This window comes from Syngnathus scovelli, chromosome 7, assembly GCF_024217435.2.
Source record: "Syngnathus scovelli strain Florida chromosome 7, RoL_Ssco_1.2, whole genome shotgun sequence".
In the NCBI taxonomy this organism is placed as follows: domain Eukaryota; kingdom Metazoa; phylum Chordata; class Actinopteri; order Syngnathiformes; family Syngnathidae; genus Syngnathus; species Syngnathus scovelli.
The window spans coordinates 1,520,934-1,531,608 of NC_090853.1; the positions used below are offsets into that span (position 1 = coordinate 1,520,934).

The 10,675-nt window shown below is 44.5% G+C and overlaps 1 protein-coding gene across 2 annotated transcripts in view; it reads right to left on the minus strand.

Moving 5' to 3' along the window:
- The window catches only part of sipa1l3 (signal-induced proliferation-associated 1 like 3), a 32,820-nt gene extending 22,770 nt beyond the window's left edge, over positions 1-10,050 (minus strand). For both annotated transcript variants that reach the window (XM_049726551.1, XM_049726550.1), the window contains exon 1: positions 9,887-10,050. The gene's annotated coding sequence lies outside the window, so the exon portion shown is untranslated. The remainder of the gene's footprint in view (positions 1-9,886) is intronic.
- Positions 10,051-10,675: the final 625 nt, after the last annotated feature.

Below are 10,675 nucleotides of genomic sequence, written 5' to 3' on the forward strand. Positions count from 1 at the left end.
CAGGTGCTAACACAAGGAGCAGGTGCGGGGTCATTAAAGTCCAAAGATAAGAAAGGGGATTTTACTCGAGGACAAGCGACAGACTGAAGATGGCAGGAACATAAATCACAAGTTGGGAGGGCCGATTTCAACTTTTCTGAGATGTCAGTATGAGGTCGAAAATGAAATGCGACTTGGAGGATCGGTCAAAAAATGTTGAATTCCAGGGCAATTTGGTGAATGAGTTCAAAGATTAATAATGCTTGTGGAGTTTCTTTTGTTGTCGGCAATACACGGCATACAATCGGCCCGTTTCTGACGATTGTTCGAAATGGGACGGTTTTGTATCCCCCCTTTTCCAACTGCCTTCCTTGTGTAAACAAGGAAACCTGGCATGTGGTGTGTATAAACAAACACTATTATATGCCATCGTTGCAAAAAGTCAACACGTTTAGTATATTCCAAATATTGGAGATAATCCTGAAGTGAATCATTTATACCGGATCAGAAAAAAATGTGAGGAGATATGGACAAATCTGAGAGAAGGACGAGACAGCAAGAGTGGCTGACCCCATTTCTGCCATGAGTATGCTTTGTCATGGGGGAGGTAGGAGGGGGGGGGGGGGGGAGTCCAGACATAAACCGACAATGACAGGGCTGCTGCTCAAGCAACCCCCGCCCCAACACACACAAGTGAATAGAAGCTTCACACAGGGATACACAATAGGTGCAAATCCCGACAGTTGCACCCGCTGAGAGACAAGTGAAGCCAGGGCTCTTTATCACGCCCTCTCGCTTACATGTTCTTGAGAAGGAAACTGATTAGCAGGAAATGGAAGTGGCTTCAAACCACATGGCGCTAACCCCCGTTAGCAATATGGGAGCCAATTTACAGATACGAGGCTAACTGTTAGCGTGTGGCTCAAAATGATGACGATAACCCTGGAGCAATAATTAGGTGCAACTTTGTTATCACTTACAGAATCAACAAAGTGCAATTTGTGATTGTTTCAACAAAAGAAGCAGGTGCACGTGTTTAGACGGTTTGAAATGGGCGTTAGAAGGTTCTAGGGAGATTTTTTTCTTTTTTCATGAGGGATCATTTTCTTCACTTAAATGTAAGAGACACTTCAGAAACTCTCTGCTGCACGTGCACAAAATCTTTTTTTGGGTGGACTGAATGTTTTTTTTTTTGCATACAGCCATTTTAAGCAGTGTTTACATTTTGGAGAGATGCTTTCAAATTACAATCTCCTAAACACGGTTGTCACAGCCAAATTAATCATGACGTCATTGATTAATTGACTCCAACTTGACTTTCATCACAACATACACTCGGAAATTTTTTTTTTTCGTTTTTCAAGCCTGCTGCTATCTCTTAGGCAGACCGAAGCTTAATGTCGAGTCCTTTAATTTAGACAGATAATCACTTGTTTTACTTGCAGATTTCCTCTTTTTAAAAAAAAAAAAAAAAAAACCACACACACACCATGTGTTTGGGCTCTAAATCCCGCCTGGGCGCATTGCAGTTGACACCCGCATTACCCTTAACAACTTCCACTTGAAGGAAGGCCTGTTGGAAAGATGGTGCGGTCGACATTTTTCAAGTCCATGTGGGGACCACATCAAGAATGCAAAGAACGTGGCCGCGTGAGCCAGTTTTATTAAGGGAGGGGAGGAGGGGGCTCGGAATAATTTAGGGAACAAAGGCGTGTGACTCTGGCAGAGGATGAACTCGCCTGAGTTTTGAGTAGACTGCAGTTAGAAGCCTGGGGTCAAAAGCCCAGCAGAGCAGAATTTTAAAAGGAGGGAGGGAGGGGGGGGAGAGTAAACAGTGGCAGCGGGACTTTTGTGATGAATTGATGAGCAGGAAATGGGCTTGCATCTCTCGACTGACTGAAAGATGCGCATATTCACACTTAAAAAAAAAAAAACGTCACGCTGAAGTTATTTTACACCGTGTGACACTTGAGCGTTTCCGGACGCTAAGACGGGCGGAGCAGCTGCGAGACGCGACCTATCAGCTCGCTCGGAGAGGAGGATTAAAGGCACTAATCTCACCGTTTTGGCAGGAGTCCTTGAGATGGTGTGCTAAGTGGGTTAAAGCACACCCAAAGACTAATAATCGCCTTCCTCACGCCCTACCTAGGTCTGGCAACACCAGCCAAGAGGAACATTTACGTGTCCCGCGGAAAACGTGGACAGCTCGGAGGATTATATTAAATAAGAAAGGCGGGTAACTTAATTTGGAATGACATTCGGAGCACGGTGAATCACTGGCCGAGTGTTCTTTGCCCTCGGGTTGCGTCTTTTCTTTTTTTTCTTTTCTATAAGGCCCTGCTGTCTTTTCTTGCACACCTCCTCCGACATGTGACTAAGGATCCTCGTTGCTGTTTAGACCTTTTCAAGTTTTTCCCTCTCAAGAGCCCTAATAAAATTATACGTCAATCCTATTTTCTGAACCACTTCTATATGTTTAAAGCGAAAGACTATTTAGCGCTCAGTTTTTGAGGGGCGTGGCTAAAACGGCACCACGTGATTCACTTTGGAGGCCAGCGTGAATGGCCTCCTGCCCTGCTATAAGAAATTGCGTGCATTCGTTCGCATCAGCAGCTATCTGGCACAACTGCCCCATGCGGTTAGCTAGCTCGTTTTGCTAACGCCTCCAAACCAAATCTTCCCTCTAGTCTACAGAAAGCTCCGCATCAACCCAGTGGGATGTATTCCAGCTAGCGGAGGCTTTAAGCGGATATATTTTCACATGTCGGCATAAAAACGATACCAACGAGACAACGTGGCGTTCGTTTTTCAGGTCATGACTCAGCAGATCTGGATTAAAGGAACGGGAGGTGGCGTGACACAAAGTCTGCAGTTTAACGTGAAATAAACCCAATTCAATATGTTTAAAAAATGAAAACTGAAGCGCATTGATGACTTAAAAGAACCTGTGGGGGAACCTTACGAACAACAGAGGCACATAGCGAGATCACTGTCACTATTTGTGATGGCTTGTGAGCTTTACATGTGTGTGGAGTCAACATGGAGGCACAGTCGACACACACATCTGAAACTAGTAGTCCTGCATTCAGGGCTCTGATCGGGGGCCCCTGAGAAAAGAGGAGCTGTTTGCCAGCGAGTAAGAGCAAACACGGTACAGTGGGTCCATTGAGACGGAGCTGAAACGGAGATGCAGACGCCACTGTACAAACTGACACTGGGAGAAAAAGAGACACAAAGCAGGCGATAATGATACTGGGTTTTTTTTGGGAATATATATATATATATATATATATATATATATATATATATATATATATATATATATATATATATATATATATATATAGTATATATAGGCATCAAAATGCAGAGGTCAACTTCGGCCCAACATATGGTTCTAATGCAGCTTGATGTAATTTATGTCCGCTCGTTGGTTGCGAAGTCGGCAAATGAATCACAGAGGAGGTGCGAGGGAGTTGTACACCCTGAGAAAGATCTCAGCCCTTTAAAACTATCTCAGGCATTTGGAAAGGCATCTCCAAAGAAGAATTTGGCCAGTAATAACAGCAGAGTAGAAAAAATAAAAAATGGCTCCCCACTCTGAGCAGCTGGAGCCTCGTCATGTTCACTCGACTCTCTCTCGCGGGCCCGGCCGGTCGCACGGCGCTGTCACGACAAGCCGGAGGTCCGTTCTCATTCTTTCGGTGTTTGCTTAAGAGCGTGTCCAGGGTGTGGTTCCGCAGCCATGCATCTAGGTACGCCCACACTCGCTCTGGAAGGCAGACACTGGCCTACTTGTTCTCCAGGCGTAGACGGGAAACGTTTGATGACCTGCGATAGTCTTTAAAAAAAAAAAGGGGGTACCAATCGTGGAAACAAGACGGAATGAGCCAAGCAGAACCGAAACACAAACTGGTTTCCAGCTGTTGGAATTAGACGGGGAAAGTTTGCGACAAGGTTGTGGCGCTGAGCTAATAGCGGGTGACCTTCTGCAAACACGCTAGTCACCTGCTAGCATGCGCGAACAAAACAGTTTTGCCCTCTTTTGCCTTTTCATGAATGGTTGCAAAAAAAAAAGGAAATCCACTGGGCGATACAAAAACATCTCCAGAGACGTGAGCGCACAATAGCGAGTGTATTCCAACCTGCGGGTTCACACACACTGCTCACACACTCGATACCCCCGCTGAGGATCTCACCTCGCGCTAGCTGAGGATTGAATCACATTAACGGAACCTTTTTCTATGGCGCCGCTTCATCTGCTTTTTGTACGCCGCTTCTTTCGTCTCGTTCTTGCCGTTTCTCGTGCGGCGCTTTACCAAACACACACAAACAGACGGTTATCTAATCACAACTCGGTTTGCGGAGTTCACGGGCGAGCACACACAAAAGGGGGGTGGGTGGGGGGAGAAGGTATCACATGACTTGGCTTGAATTTATGCTTTTGAGTCTGTGTCCACCTTCTCGTCTTTAAATTGTCCGTCTGCTTTTCTCCCACGATGATAGCGAGGCCTAATGTTGCGTGGAGATACACCCAAAATTGTGTCACTTCCTTCTTCTTCCCACTTTGCTGGGAATTAAGTCATCTTGCTCACATTCGAAGACAGCAAAAAAAGTTGCAAAATGGATAATCGGCATTTATGTCAAGGTCAATCGTGGCGACAACATTGACAATTGTCAAATTGTTTGGAGTTTCCGTGACCAAAATACGTTTCTGTTATCTCCGCGTGGTCTTGCTTTTGGAATTTGGTGGATCTCAAATGAAGATATCCATAGTTGCGAGCCTTCACATGAACATAATTCACTCTTTCAGCACATCAATGGCGCTTGTGTGGATCGGCTGCATGACAGTGACGAATCTGATTTTGGAAATAGGGGGTCGGGGGTGGAAAGAATTCCTTTTCTTATCCAGTAACTTAAAAAAAAAAAAAAGTTCAACACGAGGCATTTGTGGAATGACCGCATGCTGCGTTAAATTAGCGAGACAAGACAATGGGGGCTCAACGGTCGGAAATCGTGACTCGTGATGTGAGTGGCAAAAGAGGCGGAGCTAATAAAAGGGAAAACTACTTTTCATGTTGCATCATAAAATGTTTTTGCAGCGAGGCTGACCAAAAAAAAAAAAAAAAAGGCAAACAAATGTTAAGTGGGACTGACTGGCAGAATGATTGGGAAGGAATTTGAGAGCATTATCACACGAGAGACCAAAAGAGATTGTTTTGTGTTTTACTCACATCCTGGCCTGTGAGTAATCTCTTCAATCTGAAGGATGCAGCTCTGCTCTCCTTGATGCCTGTGATTCACATCGCACGCACGCACACACACTTCCTGTCCAACAGCAGCCTGACCTCCAGTTGAAGAGAAATACAACGCTGATGCTATTTCACACGAGGGGACTATAAAGTATGGGGTCATTATTGCTTCGCGGCGGGAAACAAAAATGTGCTCAAGATGGGGGCAGAAAATTTATACGAGCAACTGGCCAGCATAATTAACTATATATTTGTTTTGTTTTTTATATGTAACTGACCTATGACATGATCATTAATTGAGTATTCAAATAAAAAATAATTTGAGTATTCAAATAAAAAATAATTTTGCATCAGTAAACAATATCACACATTTGAGGTTGAGATATTTTGGAGCATTATTTGGGAAAACCCTGAGAAGCTTCGAGGCAGATATTGTCACAAACGTTTTAGAGGGAATCGAATTACTTCAGTAATTTGGAGAACAAATGCAGCCTTAGTTTTGTCCAAACAAGTCAACCACAAAAACTAACAGTTTTTGGTTATTACCTAAGGCGTGACATTTTTAGAGCCAGCTGTTATGATATGAATTTTGCCACTAGTTTATTACTCTTCAATGATACTGAACTGAAAATACATTGCAAGTGATCTTCAGACGCAACATGGATGAAATGATGTACGGGTGTGTCTGGCCAAATTCGCTCCTGTTCTCTCCATTAAAACAGATGTAGGCCAAATAAGATGTCATCCATCCAGGATTTGCTCCTTCCAGGACTATTTTGGCATGGCGTCGAGTCTGCGACATGACAAGGCACTCTCTCGCACGCATACATACATAAACCACCTGTTAGCCATCGGCCATTTTGGTCAAGCCTCGGGTCGGCTCCGAAATAAATATAAAGGCATCGCACAGCAAAAAGAGGCACGTGCCTTTCTCCAGTAAATAGTGACAATTCATATTAACGCTTTGGAAGCTTCCAGAACAAGACAGCATCATCCTTGTCGAATGAATGAACAATTGTGGCTTTTATCATCTCAGATCTCTGGAGCCTTTGACGTCACTATTGCCCACATGACAGAGGCAAGTGTGTATACATCCATAGTGATATGAAAGCGTTAAGGAATTGACAAGCGTTACAATTACGCCGCCGGTGGAAATGTTCCTTCGGCACCGTCTTGTCGTAATATTGTAGCCTTGTGTAAATAAATGAGCTTATTATCCGGTGGCGTACGCGTTCCCTCGGGCCCATATTTCAGTCACTTTTTGCGTTTGAAGTGTCTTTGCGGACATACGGATGGACGGCTCTGCTTCTGCGGCCGGAGCTGACCAGTGGGAGGACGCGGGGGCCGACCTGCGGCAAGAAACGCCGCCTCGACATCTGTGTTTATCCTCTGGCGAGAAGCAACAGGCTATATTTACCCCGAGTCGAACACGACCGGCACGGGGGAGTCGAAAAGGAAAGGAGGAAGCAGTCTGGGATTTTTGCAGCGTCTGGTAGAAGCATTTCACTTTCACATCCGCGGTGAGCGAGCGAGCGAGCGAGCGGCCTTTCCATTATCGCTAATGTAGAAAAAGGACCCGTTGAGGTCATTGCGTGATATTCTCAGTCCTCCTCCACACAGATTAGCACATGACACCTTGAGGGCATTTTCAATCCGTTGCCATCTGAAAGAGCTCGATTGATGAATTAACTTTATAGCTGCGGACAGACGTCACTTTGCGTAAATCACGTGGCTGTTGACACGCTGACTTATGGACGGGACCCCCTCACCGGGGACAAATACATCAGAGGGAGTGATGACAGGCTGCGGCAATACTGATAATGGCCCAAAGCTATTTCACCGTCAACTGTACAAGGCGCGCTCGGGTCTAATGGCACAACCTGCTCACGTTAGAGTGATGGCGCTGCAGCATATTTCACAGCTTACATTTTAAATCAACGTAGGGCCTCGTTATGCATGTAAGCACGGCTCGCTACAGCGTGGTGATTGGCTCCGATTGGTTGCCAATCAAATCAAGGTCTCTATAAAAATCTCTAGAAAGGATATGAATGTAAATGTAGCATGTAATCGATTAGCACACTTAAAGGGAACGTCAAAAAATGGTTATTACTGTCCTATGTAGTTATTAGTATTGTAGACGATGAATTTGCAGCAAAATGCACCAGTTTCTGTCCATCTCAGGTGGCAGCCATTTTGACACTTGCTATTGGCTGGAAATGACATCACAGTGCCTGCTTAGGCAACAACCAATCACAGCTCAGCTTGCACCCATCACTTGATTGGATGGATAAAAACAGGTAGATTTTACTGCTTAATTCATATTCCAAAACAAATTCAACCTTTTAAACTCTTGGACCCCAAAAGGAAGTTGCAAGGTAATTTTATTGTCCTGAGTAAAATGTCATTGGTCATCGAGGCACACAATTGATTATCTTTTTGATTTACGTTTATGAGAGTGGTTGAACTAGTTTGTGCCAAAAGAACAAGATGATGTCAGCTTTAGCCTGCATCTAATAAATTGGCAAATCTACTGTTCCAAAAATGTCTTCGAGTTAATTATATCTACAGCAGTGGTCTCACACACCCAGACACACACAACAAACCGCTCCCATCCACGTCGATGCAGCTGTCAGTTTGCAATGACACGGTCCAGATGGCATCGGAGGCCTAAGGTGTCTTCCTCACTGTGTGTGCGGAAAATTCTGTAATAATTGTGATGATGCTAATTAATGTGCGTTTGACGTGTGTGGCCTAATTCACCATAGTAACCCAAGTCACCCATTCCCAAGATGTGCAAAGACGAGGACAAAAACAGTTTTGAGGCAACACCAGGAGGTCTGCCAAAAAGTCGGTGCGTTCAACGTGGCCTCTCGTGCCAACACGCTGTCTGTCGTGTCTTGAAAAATGTCACGAGGCATCCCTATGGAGAGATTGCTCACTCACAGAATGGGAATGACAGAACTGCTTGTGTGAAGAGCAGAACAAAGTCAAAAGTGGATGAGTCACCTCCAGCCTACCCGTACTCGTCGAGCGATTCACGCCACGTTTACAGGTGCAACGTGGGTGGCCCGGATTCCATTTTCCTGATGACAAGACGCTTTGTTTGTGTACGAGTGCAGGTTGCTGATATCCTTTTGATATTTTGGTAGAATAGATGACTGCTCTTCTTTGATTGCATTGTAAGCAGCTTTCAAGAAACCAATGAAGAGATTTGGGCATGTCTGAACAAGCAAAAGCTCAGGTGTAACTGACATTTAGGGATGAATTATAAATGAATCGTATTAAGCCTCTTTGGGTCCTGTTACCATCCACAGAATAACTGCGAGAACTGGGTCGCCTCCTAAAACAAGGCCACTTGTAGTTTTAAGTTAAATAACAACCGTGGAACTTCTGAAATTGACCAAATTTGGGAGTTTGAGCAAAATTATATGGAAGACAGTTGATACACTTCAAATGATACTTCAAACGTTGCCTGCAAAATAACATTTTACATATATAGATTTTCCTTCCATTGCAAGAAGTAAAACACCATTTTCACAGCAAGAACATTTTACGAGATTCTTCCTGCGCTAGCATATCATTAGCACCACCATCGTCTGATGTTTCGACCACAAAGTTGTTGCTGCCCTCGTGTAAATGCACGTGTCTTACATTATCATATTTTCAATAACCACTTAAAAGTCAACACAACTGAAGACCAGTTATGTTACAGGTGAGACACAACGGTCAGGTACATCTGAATCAGGTACAGAAAACCAAATTTTCCAAACCACAGGCATGGGAATGAGATATATGCAAAAGCTGCAAAGTTGAAACTGTCAAATGCTGATGACCCTGCTCAGAATGATACCTTTTTTTTCTTTTAATGGAAGTGCACACCTGGGAAGCTAGATTGTTTACAACCCCGGCAGCACCATAATACTCAAGAGTATATAATAACTTGCCAAATTCTCATCTGTATACATAAGCACACAGGTCTTTAGGCAACCGCACAAGTCCAAACACGCCACAGCAGGAGCAATCCTTCAGTTCTAAACATGTTGCACGAAATCTATCCAGGTAAACCGGGTCGGGTTGGAGTCGACCACGAATATGCACAACGTTTCCCACGCCGCCTGCCACAGGCAACTTCCGATTCCTGCACAACCTACTAATCAACATGCAGAGCTCGTTCGTGTTTGGGGAGGGGGGGAATCGGCCAACCCCCCAACACAACAACAAAGCTCTTATTGTCTACGCTGTAGTTTTGCCGTGCACGCTTGGAACCTGACTATGATGAACTCAGGTGGTGAGAACTACAAATAGGAGATCTGCATAGCGCACTGAGCATGCGCAGAATGAGGACTAGAGTGGCTCTCTGAGGGCAGTTAATAAAAGTAGCCGGCGTAAAGCAAAGGCTCTTATCTTAAGTAAATGGTTAAGGGTTGAGTGATTGGGCGTGAAGAGTCGCTCACGAAGCGTTTATCCCAGTGGAGTCGAAAGGTGGTAAAGACGCAACGAGTAGTATTTGGCTGAAAGTTGGCTGCTTCGGGCAGCTTCCCCGAGTTCAATGTTTGCCTAGCTCGCTCACTCGCCACTTCTTTTTCGCCGCTTAAAAATATAACACAGTCGGACCACTTGAAACTGTCAGAAAGAGCAATAAAAAGAGGTCCTACCTTTATGAAATTGCGGCGAAGACCCACTCGAGCGGCATTAAAATTAGTCTCCAGTCATGGTAAGAAAAAAACAAGCAGCCTCCAGTTGCTGTTCCCTGAGCGAGACGTTGCCAAGAATGCTCAACCGAAACCACGGCGGACCGCGGATCGGTGCTGTACGACATCGCGCATGCGCAGACTCAGCTCACGGCCAGGGGGCAGCACTAATGGGCTTGCGACGCAAAGTGGACAGTAAATAGTCTGTAAAATAGGTAGTGGAAATGTTACATTTTGTGCATCATCGGTGATTTCCAGCGTAAAAGTAACAGGGTGTATTTCATATTTACGATTGACGTGAAGGAAACGCTCGGTGAATTAATCACGCTAATTGATCGCTTATTTCTAATGTCCTATCGTGGGTCAACAGCGGCACCCTCTGGTTGAAAGGCAGAGCGCTCGGCCATGCGTTTATGTGAAACATTTTTACATCAGCACCATATTGGTCGACAACTAAATACATAAAAAAAACACATACGCCGTCTTTTTCTTCATTTTTTTTTACATTTCGGTTTTACTTTCCCACAATATTAGTGCGTCATAGACATGCGTGTGATTGTACTACACTCTACAGACACCAGATGTCAGTGTCGCGCAAAAATATTTGACAGCGTAAATTACTCTGTTGATACTGGTGGTCTAATACTGTGTATAAATAAGATAATTAGCTTTCGTTATGCTAATGTGAAGATTGCAATATGCATCCATCCATTTTCAACTAATGGCCGACGTGGCATTATACATGCATGGAGG